The following is a 3,689-nucleotide window of genomic DNA, read 5'->3' on the forward strand; positions in this document are numbered from 1 at the left end:
TCATCTTGTAACAAGTAAAATTCTGTGCTTTTTTTTTGGCACTGGAAGATTTTGACTTTCACAAACACTGGTAAAATTGCTGACTGCCACAGCGAGCACAGGACTTGGTATCTGAGTGGTGAAGGCGATGAACTGCATGTGTGGATTATAACACCAACCTCTTCACAAAACATTTGTTATTTCCTCTCTTACATGACCCCACATGAATATAGAATCCCTGCGCAATCCTAGAGTGACTAATAGGATTCAGGTATTGAGAATAACTTCACCAAGGGCAACCTCAATGGTGGGATTTGAACCGAACACCTCAACAAACTTAATCAAGTACTTGAGACCACTCGGCCTGACAACACGTTTTTTAAATGTCTCGATGGGATCGACACATGGCCTTGCCATTGCTCTGCATAACTTTCATTGATTTCAATCAAGGGTTTACATACAGCAACTACAGTTTTTTAGGATAATTTGCCATTTCCAAGATACAGGATGAGGTGGCCGAGTGGTTAAGGCGATGGACTGCTAATCCATTGTGCTCTGCATGCATGGGTTTGAATCCCATCCTCATCGTGTACCAATTAAATTTCTTTGCTTTATTTTGGCACTAAAAGATTTTGACTTTCACAAACACTGGTAAAATTGCTGACTGCCACAGCGAGAGCACAGGACTTGGTGAAGGATATGAACTGCATGTGTGGATTATAACACCAACCTTTTCACAAAACATTTGTTATTTCCTCTCTTACATGGCCCCACATGAATATAGAATCCCTGCGCAATCCTAGAGTGACTAATAGGATTCAGGTATTGAGAATAGCTTCACCAAGGGCAACCTCAAAGGTGGGATTTGAACCGAACACCTCAAAACACTTAATCAAGCACTTGAGACCACTCGGCCTGACAACACGTTTGTTAAATGTCTCGATGGGATCGACACATGGCCTTGCCATTGCTCTGCCTAACTTTCATTGATTTCAATCAAGGGTTTACATACAGCAACTACAGATTTTGAAAGTCATTTGCCATTACCAAAATTCAGGATGAGGTGGCCGAGTGGTTAAGGCGATGGACTGCTAATCCATTGTGCTCTGCATGCATATGGGTTCGAATCCCATCCTCATCGTGTAACAATTACATTTTTGTGCTTTATTTTGGCACTGGAAGATTTTGACTTTGACAAACACTGGTAAAATTGCTGACTGCCACAGCGAGAGCACAGGACTTGGTATCTGAGTTTTTAAGGCGATGGACTGCTAATCCATTGTGCTCTGCATGCATGGGTTAGAATCTCATTGAATAACAATTAAAATTCTGTGCTTCATTTTGGCACTGGAAGATTTTGACTTTCACAAACACTGGGAAAATTGCTGACTGCCACAGCGCGAGCAAAGGACTTGGTATCTGAGTGGTTAAGGCGATGGACTGCTAATCCATTGTGCTCTGCATGCATGGGTTCGAATCCCATCCTCATCGTGTAACAATTAAATTTCTGTGCTTTATTTTGGCACTGGAAGATTTTGACTTTCACAAACACTGGGAAAATTGCTGACTGCCACAGCGAGAGCACAGGACTTGGTATCTGAGTGGTTAAGGCGATGGACTGCTAATCCATTGTGCTCTGCATGCATGGGTTAGAATCCCATCCTCATCTTGTAACAAGTAAAATTCTGTGCTTTTTTTGGCACTGGAAGATTTTGACTTTCACAAACACTGGTAAAATTGCTGACTGCCACAGCGAGAGCACAGGACTTGGTATCTGAGTGGTGAAGGCGATGAACTGCATGTGTGGATTATAACACCGACCTCTTCACAAAACATTTGTTATTTCCTCTCTTACATGGCCCCACATGAATATAGAATTCCTGCACAATCCTAGAGTGACTAATAAGATTCAGGTTTTGGGAATAGCTTCACCAAGGGCAACCTCAATGGTGGGATTTGAACCGAACACCTCAACACACTTAATTTGAGACCACTCGGCCTGACAACACGTTTGTTAAATGTCTCGATGGGATCGACACATGGCCTTGCCAGTGCTCTACCAAACTTTCATTGATTTCAATCTAGGGGCCCCAGTTTTTTTATTAATTTGCCAATTCAAAAAAAAAAGGATGAGGTAGTTTTAAGGCGATGGACTGCTAATCCATTGTGCTCTGCATGCATGGGTTAGAATCCCATCCTCATCTCTGTAACTAGCTTTATTTTGGCACTGGAAGATTTTACTTTTACAAACACTGGTAAAAATAGGATATCTGAGTGGTGAAGGGCGATTGAGATTATAACACCAACCTCTTCACAAAACTTTGTTATTTCCTCTCTTACATGGCCCCACATGAATATAGAATCCTGCCAATCCTAGAGTGACTAGTAGGATTCAGGTTTGAGAAACCACCAAGGGCAACCTCAATGGTGGGATTTGAACCGACACCTCAACACACTTAATCAAGCACTTGAGACCACTCGGCCTGACAACACGTTTGTTAAATGTCTCGATGGGATCGACACATGGCCTTGCCAGTGCTCTACCAAACTTTCATTGATTTCAATCTAGGGTTTACAACACGTTTGTTAAATGTCTCGATGGGATCGACACATGGCCTTGCCATTGCTCTGCCTAACTTTCATTGATTTCAATCAAGGGTTTACATACAGCAACTACAGATTTTGAAAGTCATTTGCCACTACCAAAATTCAGGATGAGGTGGCCGAGTGGTTAAGGCGATGGACTGCTAATCCATTGTGCTCTGCATGCATGGGTTCGAATCCCATCCTCATCGTGTAACAATTACATTTCTGTGCTTTATTTTGGCACTGGAAGATTTTTTACATTCACACCCACTGGGAAAATTGCTGACTGCCACAGCGCGAGCACAGGACTTGGTATCCAGTGGTAAGGCGATGAACTGCATGTGGTTATAACACCAACCTCTTCACAAAACATTTGTTATTTCCTCTCTTACATGGCCCCACATGAATATAGAATCTGCACAATCCTAGAGTGACTAATAAGATTCAGGTATTGAAGAATAGCTTCACCAAGGGTAACCTCAATGGTGGGATTTGAACCGACACCTCAACACATGTCAAGCACTTGAAGGACCACCGGCCTGACAACACGTTAGTTAAATGTCTCGATGGGATAGAGCACATGGCCTTATGATGCTCTACCAAACTTCATTGATTTCAATCTAGGGTTTAACACGTTTGTTAAATGTCGATGGGATAGGCATGACACTTGCCATTGCTCTGCCTAACTTTCATTGATTTCAATCAAGGGTTTTACATACAGCAACTACAGTTTTGAAAGATGTTGCCACTACAAAAATTCAGGATGTGGTGGCAGAGTGGTTAAGGCAGTGGACTGCTAATCCATTGTGCTCTGCATGCATGGGTTCAAATCCCATCCTCATCGTGTAACAATTACATTTCTGTGCTTTATTTTGGCACTGGAAGATTTTTGACATTCACAAACACTGGTAAAATTGCTGACTGCCACAGCGAGAGCACAGGACTTGGTATCTGAGTGGTTAAGGCGATGGACTGCTAATCCATTGTGCTCGCATGCATGGGTTAGAATCTCATTGAATAACAATTAAATTTCTAGTTAAGCTTTCACAAACACTGGGAAAATTGCTGACTGCCACAGCGAGAGCACAGGACTTGGTATCTGAGTGGTTAAGGCGATGGACTGC

The 3,689-nt window shown here is 42.5% G+C and overlaps 2 non-coding genes across 2 annotated transcripts; both read left to right on the top strand.

Annotated features, from left to right (window-relative positions):
- Nucleotides 1–485: 485 nt before the first annotated feature.
- On the top strand, nt 486–567 carry trnas-gcu. Its single transcript has one exon. It is a non-coding gene; the product is annotated as a tRNA-Ser (tRNA).
- A 2,125-nt stretch (nt 568–2,692) lies between these two features.
- trnas-gcu lies at nt 2,693–2,774 on the top strand. The gene has a single exon. It is a non-coding gene; the product is annotated as a tRNA-Ser (tRNA).
- Nucleotides 2,775–3,689: the final 915 nt, after the last annotated feature.

This window comes from Oncorhynchus gorbuscha, unplaced genomic scaffold, assembly GCF_021184085.1.
Source record: "Oncorhynchus gorbuscha isolate QuinsamMale2020 ecotype Even-year unplaced genomic scaffold, OgorEven_v1.0 Un_scaffold_18956, whole genome shotgun sequence".
NCBI lineage: Eukaryota > Metazoa > Chordata > Actinopteri > Salmoniformes > Salmonidae > Oncorhynchus > Oncorhynchus gorbuscha.